General features: G+C 49.9%; 1 protein-coding gene across 6 annotated transcripts in view; it reads left to right on the forward strand.

The window, feature by feature from the left end:
* PHACTR3 (phosphatase and actin regulator 3) overlaps positions 1–13,531 on the forward strand; it is a 280,608-nt gene that overhangs the window by 44,255 nt on the left and 222,822 nt on the right. The window contains exon 1 of one of the 6 annotated variants that reach the window (XM_063658990.1): positions 7,340–7,501. The exons of the other annotated variants lie outside the window; for them this stretch is intronic. The gene's annotated coding sequence lies outside the window, so the exon portion shown is untranslated. Of the gene's footprint in view, positions 1–7,339; positions 7,502–13,531 lie in introns of those variants that run through there. 6 annotated transcript variants of the gene reach the window in all.

The following is a 13,531-nucleotide window of genomic DNA, read 5'->3' on the forward strand; positions in this document are numbered from 1 at the left end:
TTAGGTGGGGCCATGCTGGGCAGCCCATGTCAGCCTGGCACATCTTGGGGACGGTCCACAGGGTCACGGCTGGGAGCATGGTCTTGGCACACGTAACATGCTCCGTTTCTCTCTTTCTTCTGGGGTTCAGGCATGTTTCTGGTCCATGATAAGATCTTTGCCTCCTTCCTGTCTTTCTTGCCCTCATGGATGGCCCAGAACCCTTTGTAGATTTCCCACAGTGGCCTTTCCCAGGTAGGCACTGGCTGGCAGTGGCAGTCTAGCCTTCCTGCCTGCCTCAGTGGCCTTCCCTGAAGGAGCCGTACAAAGGTGACAGGGAGCACAGGCCACTGGCCCCTGGGGAGGTGTGGGGGGCGTGGTGAGCCACGTCCACCACATACTGTGTGCCAAGCTGGAAAAGAGTTTGGGGGTACAGAGGACAAAGGAAGGGAGGTCACCTCTACAGAATCGCATGGCACTTAGTTTGTCTTTCTTTTTCCCTACCCACTCCCCTCCTTTCTTCCCAGAGACAAGAGGCAGCTCCTGGGAGAAGGCACAGCCTCTGAGACTCACAGGCAAATCTTTTAAGGTCAACTTTGCCATCTGTCTTTTAGGCAATAACCTTCACTAAAGCTTTTTCTGCTTATTTTTGTCGAAAGTCATTGGGAGAATGAGTCATTGCGTGTGTATGCATGTGTGTTTGTGCATGTGTATGTGTGTGTGTATGTGCATGTACAAGTGTGTGTTTGTGTGTGTAGGTGTGCACGTGTGGGTATTTCCCCTGATTTTTTTTTTTGTGACATAACTTCCCCTCATTTTTTGGAAAGGCTGAAAGGGATTCAGGGTCAGGGCCATGGTGCATCCCTCCTGCAGGGACCTGGAGCTGGGTGCCTGGAAGCTGGCCTTTGGGTCAGGCTTCAGCCTCAGCCCTACTGACTGTGCCTGGCCAACCTCTGTCAGTCCCTTCATCAGGCCATGCTTTGGGGTCCTCCTCTATCAACTGGGGGCAATGCTAGTTCCTACTCCTGGGGTGGGTATGAGTTCCAGATGAGGCATGTGACCTTTGCAGGATTTTGACATTACAGTAACATAACTATAATTTACCTACTGGTAAATGCTCTGTTCATGTCAGTCAGTAGAATAGAAAGTGCTGGCCCTGCTGACACAGCAGCCATCTCCTGGTTTGCGATGGACACTATCTCAGGAGGAGGCTGCCGTGTGCCTGCTGCAAGGGGTGCTCCCTGTTTGCTAGGGAGGCCCAGAGATTGCCCTGGCACCTCGCTACACACAGAGAGGCCGTGTGTGTCTCTTGACCCTTCAGCTCCACACTGGGAATGAGGGAGACCAGGGGTTAGAGATGTCTCGAGACCTGAGCTGGGCACCAGCTCCCGTCTGTCCATCTGTCCTGGGCTGCTGGGGGAGCCGGCTCTGGCCAGGACTGATGATTCCTGGCACCCACCAGGAGATGCACATCCTGCTTGAAAGCTGTGAACTGCTATCCAGAGTGTCTGGGCTTATCCTGTTGGAGCAAAACCCCTGGGCTAATATGTAATCCCATTGTGAAATGTATTTTGAGGAGGGCTTCTACAAGGATTCTAATTTTACAGCAGCTTTGACCAAAAAAAAAAACAACAACAAAAAAAAACAAAACCCAAATCTTCAGCAAACACTCAGAACCATGGTTCCTGTATGATGTATAGCTTTCAAAAACACTCCCCCCACCCCTTGGAAATATAGGCAGGGAAGGGAAAATAAATGTTTTTTGTGGGAGGCAGGAGCATTATTGAAAAAAACTCAACAGGCTTTTTAAAACTGGAAAAGTAGAACACGCGCATGTTGAAAAATTCCAGGGCGGCCGGAGACAGGATCGGGTAGGGCAGGTATGTCGGCTCCGCATGGATCAGGCTTGGTCCAGCCCATGTTATGACCTGCCAGCTGTCTGCTTCTCCTCTTTGGCCTCGGTTTCCTCATCTATAAAATGGAAACTGTAGTATTGTATGTACCATGCAGCTGTTGTGGGGGTTAAATGATATGATCTGTCACATTCCTGTTACATATATGTATTATATGATCTGTCACATTCCTATTACATGTATGTATTCAACAAACATCGACTGTCTTTTTCGTTAGTGAAAACCAGTTCTCTCTGGCTGTGCACCCGTCTCTCGTCCCAAGACAGCTGCTGATGCTTTCTTGTGTACACTCTCAGGAAATTTCTATGCATTCTTTTCTTCTTCGTTTGTTTGTAATATGAAGGGAAACATACGCTAGCCCCTGTTCTGTGCCTGGCTTTTTCCTCTTAAAACTGCATCTGTGGGATATAGATATGAAGTTTGAAGGATACGTGGGAATGGACCAGATGAAGGTGGGGTGGGGATGGTGACCACTGTCCCTGGCAGAGGAACAGCGGATGTGGTGGCTCTGTGGTGGGAGGGGCAGTGTGAGCATGGGCCGAACGGCTGGTGCGTGGGGATGGGGAGGTGGCTTGGGCCTGCCACGCGGGACAGGGAAGACCAGGTTGAGGGTTTTTGTCTGTATCCTATGGAGTGATGGAGAGCTGCTGACACTTAGGGAGCAGAGGGTGACCCACTGATCTGGGACTCGGAAAGGTCACCCCACTTCTGCTTTGGCGCCCATGGGTGTTGTGTAGAGGGGGTGTCCTGTTTTGGTTTCCCAAGAGGGAAACCCTCTTGGGAAGTGGACCTGCTGGCAGGAGAAGTAGGGGAGACTGGATAGGAACTGCTGGTGTGTCACCTCTCGATTTGGAGGGTGGGGTCATAAGAGTGGGAAATGGCTGGGGCAGTGTCTCTAGAGGGTGGCTTTCTTCTATGTGAGCCTGGAAGTTGGTGAAAATTGCCTCTCTTTTGGTGCTCTCATGGGTGTTTGGATATTTTGATCCCCAGGTCATCTTTCAAGCCAAGTACAGCAGGCACCAACCCCTACGTGGCTGCATCCCACAGCCCCTGATCCACCAGTGGACTGCTCCACACCTGCTCCCTGTTGGGGTCTCTGTCTTCCTGGGTGATCTTCTAGAGCAGGGGTCTCAAGCTTTAGGGTATATGAGACTCGCCTGGGGTCTTGTCTATGCAGCACGCTGGGTCCCTTCCCAGAGTTCCTGACTTGACGCACCTGCCATGAAGCCAGCATGAACATGCATTTCTAGCAAGATCTCAGGTGCCGCTGATGCTGCTCATCTGAGGACACCCTGCTCTGGAGACTAGAAATGTCTCTGGCCTGGTCTCCCTCCCACACTGCTCTTGTGTAGCCTGCAGGAGACACCTCCTGGCAGCCGGGTGTGCAGGCTGGTCCAGTGCAGTCGCCTCAGTCCCTGCTGGAGTGGTCTCTGGCACCTCGACTACCATTCTCTGGGCCTACCCAAGGAACATATTCCAGGGGCTGGAGCTGACCTGCTGGAGCCCCCTAACTCAGTCTGATGGAAAGAAGACTTAAAAAAAAAACTTGTAATGTTAATTTAAATTTTACAGAAAAATTGTGAAGCTAGTACAAAGACTTTACGTAAATCCCACACCCTGGTTCCCTTTGATTCTTATAGTAGATTTGTAGCACTAATGAGCCACTCTCGAAACATTATTATTAACTCAAGTTCATACTTTATTCCAACATCCTTAGTATTTTTCTAATGCCCTTTTTCCATCCCAGGAAGCCATCCAGATCCCACATGACATCTGGACATCATGTACCTTCAGGGTCTCTTGCTGTGATGCCTTTTCTGACTTCGCTTGTTCTTAGTGACCTTGGCGGTTTTGAGGAGCATCTGTAGGGTGTTCTGTACAATGTCCTTCAATCCAGAACTTCTTCTTAAATTCCTCATCTGCTTGCGGGGCATCTTGAGTCATGGAAATAGATTCTCATTTGTTTTCTTTGTAAATTCTGCCTAGAGCCAGGGTCTGCAGAGATCTCTCTGGAATCTGATAGCTAGAGGCCTCAGTTGACCCTCAGGCAGGCCTCATTCCTGTTAGAGAAGGTGTGTGGAGCTGGTGTGGTTGGGAGGAGTGGTTGAGAATGGTCTCTGTGGGCACGGGGTTTGCCCGGCAGGCAGCTGCCCAGTATGGCTGCCTGTGTGGCTGATGTCATGTTCTCATCCCATCTGATGCACTCTCCGCGAGTCACTTTCAGAAACTGGAAGATCCCACTTAATTCTGCTCTGGAATATATTTAGAAATCTATTCATGGCCCTCTCCCAAAGCTGATGTTAAAATTAAGAGATATCGTTTGTAGGATGTCACGGCTGTGCAGGAGGAACATGCTGATGTCTCCCTGGCCGCCTTTGGCTTCTTCTCTTGCTTAGGGATTTACCCAACTCCCATTGCCCATCTGAGCCCAGCTTTCCCCCTCTGAGCCCAGCTTTCCTCCTCTCACCCCAATGTCAGAGTGGGCACATCCTCACTGCGGATGCATGCAGGCTTTTCCTCTGCACGCACCGTCTCTGTCTTGCGTGACAGCCCGGGGCTGTTTCTCACCCTTGTTACGCTGGGGTTCTTGGCTGAGAGCTCCTGGGCAGGAGCTGACTTTGAGATGAGGCTTCTCTGTTCATTTCTGGCTGGTTCTGGATCTGGGTGGGATTTGGAGGGTGCACCGCTTATATCTGTGACCGCATACCTCAGGGTTTGCGGTGAGGGATGTGGAGATTTCTGTGCTGCAAGAGATCTTAGTGCTTCTGTTGTGCTGGGGAGAGGCCAGCCCATCTTGGGGTACCAGGGCTGGACCAAACTTTAGAGGGTGTCTGACCCAGGAGTTCAGAGCCAGAAATATTATTTGCAGTCCTTTGCCGGGAATTTAAAAATGAAACCATTCTGAACTCTCCCTCCAGAATTCATGGTCGTCAGCCATTCAACAAATATTTACGGGACACCTGTTTTAAGCCTGTTACCGTTTTTGGAGTATGCATATAGCTATATATGGCAGGTTGCAGTGACGACTGATGTCTCTGCCTTCATGGAATGAGTAGTCTCGTGGGATGAGGGGAAACAGACAGCATAGAAATAGATGTATGATAGGACTCTAGGTGGTTATAGATGCCTTGAATGATGATAAAGTGAGGCTGGAGGAATGAGACTGGCAGGGAGGAGAGCCCAACTGTGATAGATGGTCAGAGAGGACATCAGAGCAGGGCATCTGTGCAGAGACCAGGCGAAGTGAGGGAGCTGGTCACGTGACTTCCCTCGAGATGAGCACTAGGGCAGCAGGAACAGCAGGTGCAATGGCCCTGCAGCAGGCATGTGCTTGGGTGTGGGAGGAACAAGGAGACCAGTGAGGCTGAGTGAGTGATGGAGAGGGGCAAGTTTTTGATGCCCACAATGCCAAGAGGTGGCCGGGGGAGGATCCCAGGGAGGTGCCGAGGCCTGGGGGAAGACTAGGGCTTTATTTTCAGAGCTGCCCGTTGAAGGAGATTTGAATGGCTGCAAATCTCCTTGTGTGAGATGAGATTGTGCTGGACAAGTGATGATTCGAAGGTCATTTAGTCAGAGATGCTGGTGGTTTGGAGCAGGTTGTTCACAGCAGATGTTTATTGTGCCTGCATCACAGCTCCTTGGACCAGCTCTGCCTTGGTCTTCAGTTCTGGCTTCAATCAACCGGCATGTTGGGTGATGAGTGCTGTATTGGAGCAGGTGGTTACACTTTCAGAAATGCTGCAAGCTGGCCGCAGTGGGAAGTATTTACACCATGGCAATTGGCAAATGTACATAGCAGCTCCCTTATAGCACCCAAACACTTTCCAGCATAGCACAGCCATGAGCCCAGTGCTGTGGATATTCTCCCAAGCATCAAAGTGCAGCCAGAACATGAGGGGAGCTAATGTCTGAAGGACAATCCTCAGCTGACGAAATGGGAGTAAACATCCCAGGTATGCATCCTTTAGGTGGGTGCTTCTTGGAACTTTCAGAGAATGCAACCTTGCTGCCTACAGCTGTGACCTTGGAAATGCACCTGTGTGTGGGTTTGCCCTCCCACCCTCCCTCACTCTCCTTGCTCCCTTGCTTCTGCTTCCTGAGATGTCTCCCAACTAAGCTACCTGCACCTAAGCCCGCCTGCAGCTCTGCTTTTAGGAGAATCCAATTAAGATGGTGGTAGCGCTAGGTGTGGTGTGAGAGGGATCAGATGGCTGGGATGAGACAGAAGAGTCCTGGATGACTCGAAGGGTTCCAGCCTGAGCAGCTGGAAAGATGGAGAGGTTCTGGCAGCAATGGGGAGGAGCCATTGAGATGAGCAGGATGAGGGTTGGGCAAATCAATGCTCTGTTCAGCTTTGGACAGGTTCTGTTTGAGAGACCTATCAGATCCCCAGGTGGAAATTGTACCTGGAGTTGGGGAGAGGTGTGTGGTTGGATAGAGATATCTGGGACTGGACAACACTGATTAGGTCAGGTGCCCACCTGCATCTGTGACTCAGTTGTGCCCTCCTGCTTAGGAAGCGTCTGTGTATCTATGTATGTGTCTATCATCCATCTATTTATCATTTATCTCTCTTTTTTATTTATCTCTCAATATATCTATCATCTATATATATATCTATATTCTAGCATCTAGCCATCAATCATTTATCTATTTTTATTTATGTATCAATATATCTATAATCTATTTTTCAATATATCTATAATCTATCATCTATCTGCTAATCGATCATCTACCATTATCTATCAATCTGTGTATCTATCATCTCTCTGTCCATCCATCCATCCATCTATCCAGGCAGTGCTTGCTTCCTTCTGCCCCCTCCTTAGCCCATCCCTGCCCAGGAAAATTCTTGTCCCTGTTCAAATGCCTTCAGTGACAGGAAACTCACCAACCTCTTAAGGCTTCAGCATGGAAGTTTCCAACTCATGTGGCCACTCCAGAACACTGTCCTCCGGGGACTGTGTTTCTCTCTCGTGTCCTCCTCCCAAGATTTATTTACACTCCTCACTTGCCAGGAGAGAGTACTTGGGAGCTCCAAGCCATGCGTGTTCCCTGGCAGGGTCGCCTGTGTGCTGGGGAAGAATGGGCCCAGTCATGGGGTGGAGACGCCCCCCAGCTGCAGCCCTGGCTCCCAAGCAGAGGCGGCTTTGTGCTTCTCAGGGACAAGGGTTGCCATTGAGGCAGGCCAGGGATGCTGTGCAAGCTAGCGATGGCTGCAGGCTGAAATCGGGCATTTCGCAGAGAGCAAGCGCTGCGCTGTCCCCACAGCCTGCACGTGAATGGAGGCTTTGGCCCTCGGAATGCAGCCGTGCATGGGGCCACGTGCAGGCATTTCTGGCTCCTGGCTCCCGGGGAGAGAGGTGAGCCCTGTTCTCTCCCTGAGTTCTGTTTGACAAAATTCACAAAAACACAAAGAAACACAAAGTGCGGGAGAGGATCAGTTCATTCTCCTGACTCCTGGTTGGTCTCAAGACCTCCCCTGTTGCCTGTGCTCTGGAGGATTCTGTACCTACTAGGTGGGCCAGAGAAGGATGGATTTGTGGGACCCTGGAAGGCTGGGAAAAGGACTGAGAAGCCACAGCCCTGTGCCGGGAAGAGCCACGGAGGTTAGATCTTGTTTTTTGTTTGTTTGTTTTTAATACAATTGTTTACACTTTCTAAACATTTTTGAAATAATTTTAGACTCACATGGGGGTTTCAGAGCTTCCCTCAATGACAGCATCCACCTTTCCATGGTTCACTGATTGGCACCAGGAGGTGGATGTTGGTACAGTGATGTTAACTAAACCAACTAAACCACAGGCCTTAGCGAATTCCACCAGGTTTTGCAGGCACTTTTGCTGTTTTTTCAGTGAATAATTGTATGAGATTTTATCACATCTATAGCTTCATGACAACCAGGTGAGACTTGACTTTTAAATAATGAGGCACCAGGCCCCTTGGCTCCTGAGGTGGCATGGGCCATGTGTATGGATGCTGGCTGGATGCCCACCTGGTTCCTTTTCTCTACTTTGTGCCCCTACCATGCTCCAGTGGCAGGGGCAGCCTCCTCCGGGCCCCCAGGCCTCTGCTTCTCTGGTGCCTGTGGAGGCTCAAGCCTTTGCCCCACCTCCCTTCTTCCCAGGAAGGCCCTGGCTGCCCGAGAAGGCCCAGCCTCCCCTTCTCCCTCCCTTGTTCTGGCTGAGCTCATCTCCTGTGGCTGCCCTAGCACGTGCTGCAGACTGGGGGCTTCCGCAGCAGAAACCTACTCTCTCGCAGTGCTGGAGGCTGGAGGTCTGAGATCAAGGTGCCGGTAGGGCGGGTTCCTTCTGAGGGCTGTGAGAGCAGGACCCGTCCCAGGACTCTCTGTGGCTGTGAGTGGCCGCCTTCTCCCTGGTTCTCTTCACATGATCATCCTGCCCTTCCAGGGTATGAGCTCCATGCCTGTCCCCAGAAGATCTGGAGGCTTCCATCTTCTGCTCCTTGTCAGACAATGGAGTGGAATAAACAGGGTTGCCTCTCTAGAATTGGAGCTTAGTGCTCATGAAATAAAATTCTCTTAATCTCACAACTGTCCTCAATACAATTGCAGTGGGTGGCACCGAATGAGCGTCCTGCTTGTCAAGACAGCCACTGTGGCCTTTCGTCTTCCCACTGTGACTGATGGCACCCAAGTCCCCGTGATGGCGTTAAATGACACCCACGGGTGTGGCTGTAGACCGGGGGCTCTATGCAGCCAACGGGGTTCCATGCAGCTAAAGGAAAGAAGAAACGCTTCTGCAGAATGCATGAATATAGGGCCAGGTCCTAAAGCCCAGCCCATGGATGAGTGTGTCCTGGTGGTTGCCACTTTCCAGTCAACTCATTAGTGTCAATCATGACACTGATTTCCTGGCAGTGTGTGAGATGATTTTAGGCGGTAAATGAACTATTAATTTTATAAAGAACGTTCATATCAGGTATATGTCTGTTTAATTTTTCTTTTTTCTTTTTTTGAGATGGAGTCTCACTCTGTCGCCCAGGCTGGAGTGCAGTGGTGTGGTCTTGGCTCACTGCAGCCTCTGCCTTCCAGATTCAAGTGATTCTCCTGCCTCAGCCTCCCGAGTAGCTGGGATTACAGGTGCCCACTATCACACCTGGCTAATTTTTATATTTTTAGTAGAGACGGGGTTTCACCATCTTGGCTAGGCTGGTCTTAAACTCCTAACCTCAGGTGATCCACCCGCCTAGGCCTCCCAAAGTGTTGGGATTACAGGCTTGAGCCACCGTTCCCAGCCTGTTTAATTTTTCATTAGAAAAATATTGCATTTCCATTAAAGTAGACGTCAAGTTTTCATTTTAAACTTTCTTAAGAAAACATTATATTCATTTTAGACCAAGTGGTTCTATTAGAGCAACATCCATAAGAGTGGTGACTTGTGAGTAAAGTTGGGGAGACACCGGGTGGTGCAGTTACCCAGCACCATCTAGAGGAAGTGCCACTGGGGTGGGGGTCCTTGCACAGAGGCAGGGTCCAGTCCTGGCCACCCTCAAGGAGCTTGTACTGTCAAAGTGGGGAGGGGGACATGAGAAATGTTGACTCAGGGGCAGAGGGTTCTTAGGCTTATCAAGGAAGCTCTAGGATTCTCGGTGTTCTAGGGGATTCGAGGAGGAAAGTTACACCTGCAGGGTAGACAGGGGTGGTTGGAGAGATTTGGTAAAACGTTCATGAAGAAGGGATGGGTCTGTGGGGTTTCTGGAGTTGAAGTGACCACCACCAGGGATGCTGGCATGTGGAGCCAGCTTCATGACTGTTAGCTGTCATTGTGGAATGGAAGTCAAAGTGTGGGTTGAGCAGGGCTGAAAGGGCAGAGACCTCCCATACTGGGAGAGAAGGCATGCTCAGGGAAGAATGCCCAGGGGCTAAGAGTCAGGGGCAGATGCCTATCTTAGGGGCCCTCGGTTGCCACAATTATCAAGACGAGGTCCTTGGATAAAGTCTGGTCCAGTGCCTCTGAAACTTCTATGTGCATACACGTCACTGGGAGTCTGGTTAAAATGTGGATTCTGACCCTTGGGTAGGGCCTGAAACTCTGCATTTTTAATGAGCTCCTGGGGGATGCTGCTCCTCAGATGCCCCGCTCTTCTGTCCCCTAGCCCCCAGCAACAGCAGACACTTAGTGCCTGCCTTTCTGCAGGGACAGGGGAGGGAGGTTTGTTTGCAGTGACAGTTTTTGGGTAGCTATGGAGGGAGGAGAGAGGTAGGACTTTGTCTTGGCCCAGTTTTCCGGGGGTTTGACAGAGGCAGGACGGGTGGGCAGGAGTTGCCAACTTTTATATTTTGGTCAACTAGGGATGTTTAAAAACAACAGTGAAGAAAAACCTGAACATCCTTGGTTCTACAATAGTATAATAATAACACTACTATCACCAGTATTTCCCAAAAGAAATGGAATTTCAAATCCAAAGAGTCAGGAAGGCCATATACTCCAACAGAGGACAGTCTTTTCAAGGATATAGAGCCAGCCCCCAAAACGCCTCACTGCGTTGTCCTCATTTTTCAAGGGACTTGGGGAAACATCACCCCAGGCTGGCATGGATGATTGGGCTGAGGCTTGGGGGCTGCGGCTGTATGAACGGGAATGCCTGTGGTCCTCAGAGCTGAGGTCTGTGTTCCCAGAAGCCCCTGTGGAGTGGCATCTGGCCCTGGCCTGTGGTAGCCTCTGTCCTTTCCCAGGAGGGAGGTTGCCAGGGCCTGAGCAAACACTGATCTGGAGTGTCCCTGCTTCTGAACCTGCCTCCCCATCGTCCTCACCCTGCGGTGTACGGGACGTGTGGGGACTGTATCATCTGGGCTGTGGCTGGCGGCCTCTCGTCTAATGCTACCACATGCCCTTCATAGGCCATGATGAGCCATGGCAGTGCTGACTCTGTTCTACCACTGGTCCAGGTTCCTGAGTTGGTCACATCCTGGGATGTGCTGGGGTTGAGCACCAAAGCTAGGGGAGGTCCTAGTAGCCCACTCCTGTTCCTCAGGCCCCTTGGGTCTGGCTGGGAAAAGGCGTACCTCCTCCGTCTCTATCCACGTGGAATTGACCATCATCCTGCACGGTCTCTGCCCCTGGTAATTGGTTCTTAGAAGGGCTCATGGCTCAGCTTCACAAATGAGAATCTGTTCTAGGACTTCAGCTGGAGCTTTTGAAAAGAGTTGTTTTGCCTCCACAAGAAGTCACGGAGCTGGTCGGCTGCGGGCTTGGAGTGCTGGTGGCCATTTTCCGCAACCCAGGTGGAGCCTGAGAATGGAACCAGCCCGAAGGAAAGCTGAGCAAAGACATTTTGAGGGTTGATTTCCCGATGGCATTATTTGCATCCCTGGATCTAGCGTGTGTGAAGCTGGTGCACCCCCGGGCTTCTCAGTTAAACACTTCCTCCCTTTCAGGCTTCAGCGGCTTTGATTGGGCTTCTGCCATTTCTGATTATTACAGGGACTTAGAGGAAGGAAATGGCTTTTCCCAGATCACAGGGCTCATGAAAGTGCCCAGGCTGGAATCCAAATGCCCACCTACTTCCCCTCACATCACTCTCCGTCACCTGCTTTAAGTGCATGCCCAGTCCCAGGGAGATCTTCCCATCACTCTTTGGGGATTCTGCCTCACTGAAATTTCTTGAAGCTGCTTCAAAGTGGAGTATCCTGGTGTTTCCCGGGAGGGTGGTTGCCTGGGTGCTGAGAAAGACTGACCTGCAGTGCTCTTGCTTTTGCACTTCCGTCCCCCACCTTGATCCTGGGGTGCACGGGGGCAGGAAGGGGAGGAGTGTGGGAGTTGATGGGGAGATGAGAGGAGACATCTACCCGTGGCCTCTGGGAGGACCTGTCACACTCCCAGTGACACAGCGTGTGCTAGAGATTAGGCTTTTTTCATGAAAGTAGGGTTTTGAAATATAAATCATTCTATAAAGACATATGCATACGTGTGTTTATTGCAGCACTATTAACAATAGCAAAGACATGGAAACAACCCAAATGCCCATCAATGATAGATTGGATAAAGAAAATGCACTACATATACACCATGGAATACTATGCAGCCATAAAAAGGAATGAGATCATGTCCTTTGCAGGGACATGGATGAAGCTGGAAGCCATCATCCTCAGCAAACTATCACAGGAACAGAAAACCAAATACCGCATGCTCTCACTTATAAGCGGGAGTTGAACATTGAGAACACAGGGGCACAGAGAGGGGAACAACCCATACCAGGGCCTGTTGAGAGGTGGGGGTGAGGGGAGGGATCTTAGAGGACAGGTCAATAGGTGCAGCAAACCACCATGACACACGTATACCTAGTAACAAACCTGCATGTTCTGCATATGTATCCCGTTTTTCTTTTGTTTTTGTTTTTGTTTTCAGAAGAAATAAAAGAAAATAGAAGCTCACTTGCCTGGATACTTTAATATTGCCTGGGTTTTTGTGTTGTGGAGGGCTCTGTAAGTCATGGAAAAGGTATTCTCAGGAGCTGCTAATGACATATTTAATTTTAATAATGAGTCACCCATGCCCACAATTTATTACCTCCTGTAGCTCTAGACTCTGGTTATTTGAGTGGTATAATAGGGCGGAGGTTAATGGATAACACAATTAATTATTTAGGAGGTTCTTACAAAGCCAAAGACTTTGTAACAGATTAACTAATAGGTTCCTAACTTCATTATCATTTTGATTTTTCCAAAGAATATTTTCTCCCAGACCACTCAACTGTATAACATTACTGGGAAATGTCTAATTTTTGCGTGATTCCTCTGCTTGGTTTAAATGCTAATGTTCTGCTTACTCCGTCACTGTTCAGCGCCCAGCTTTCGGTCTTTACCTTATCGCCTGGGAGATAAATATAATGGATTCAGACGTTATGAGCCCTGGAAGGGTTTCTAACATAAGGCGGTATTTTAATGCTTTAAGGGCCAGAAATATTTAAGGCAATATTTTAATTCTCACGAGGGACAAAGTGTTGTGGTTGCAGGTGCAGCCTCTGAAATCAGGCAGAGCTGGGTGTGAATCCCAGCCTCTGTACTTAGGTTGGTTACATCACCTCTCCAACTCAGTTCCCTCCTTCATAAAATGGGCACACTAGTAGTATTAACCTGGTTGCATTGCAGTGAAGATTCAATGAGAAAATGCAGGTAAAACACTTAACGTGGTGCCCAGCCCAGAGTAACAGGTTAGGAGTGTTGGCCGTGAGTGGTGGTGATGGTCATCTAGTCACAGCCTGGAACGAGGAGGAGCAAGCCCTCACCCTGGCCTGCCGCTCCTTTGCTGATGAAATGCCTGTGGTGGTTTGCACACTGCAGCAACAGAATTGAGCATTTTCCCAGAAAAATTTCCCAGTCTAAACTGTTTACTCTCTGGCCCTTCATAGAAAAAGAATCGCTGCTCCCTGCCCTCAAGGCAGCGTCCTGTGCTTTTATCTTCTCGGGTCTTCTTTCAGAGGCCTCATTTTAGGTGAGCGCCATCCAGCAGAACGTCCTGTGATGATGGAAAGGGTCTAGGTCTGCGCCATGCCGTCCGGGATTGCGCCGTTGGCCGCAAATGGTTGCTGAACACTCGAAATGTGGCTCGTGCAACCTCAGAATGGAATTTTTAAATTTTACTTAGGTGTAATTGATTTAAATTTAAATAGCCACC

The sequence above is a fragment of the Pongo pygmaeus genome, chromosome 21, assembly GCF_028885625.2.
Source record: "Pongo pygmaeus isolate AG05252 chromosome 21, NHGRI_mPonPyg2-v2.0_pri, whole genome shotgun sequence".
Lineage (NCBI taxonomy): Eukaryota > Metazoa > Chordata > Mammalia > Primates > Hominidae > Pongo > Pongo pygmaeus.